At 51.7% G+C, this 265-nt stretch overlaps 1 protein-coding gene across 1 annotated transcript in view; it reads right to left on the reverse strand.

Moving 5' to 3' along the window:
* Positions 1-265, reverse strand: part of Cs (citrate synthase) — a 21907-nt gene that overhangs the window by 6709 nt on the left and 14933 nt on the right. The gene's annotated exons all lie outside the window — the stretch shown is intronic.

Here is a 265-nt window from a genome sequence, read left to right on the forward strand (position 1 = left end):
TCAGTACCATCTACTCAGAAGTGCAGCAGGGCTCAGTACCATCTACTCAGAAGTGCAGCAGGGCTCAGTACCATCTACTCAGAAATGCAGCAGGGCTCAGTACCACCTACTCAGAAATGCAGCAGGGCTCAGTACCACCTACTCAGAAATGCAGCAGGGCTCAGTACCATCTACTCAGAAATGCAGCAGGGCTCAGTACCATCTACTCAGAAATGCAGCAGGGCTCAGTACCACCTACTCAGAAATGCAGCAGGGCTCAGTACCA

This window comes from Mus pahari, chromosome 9, assembly GCF_900095145.1.
Source record: "Mus pahari chromosome 9, PAHARI_EIJ_v1.1, whole genome shotgun sequence".
In the NCBI taxonomy this organism is placed as follows: domain Eukaryota; kingdom Metazoa; phylum Chordata; class Mammalia; order Rodentia; family Muridae; genus Mus; species Mus pahari.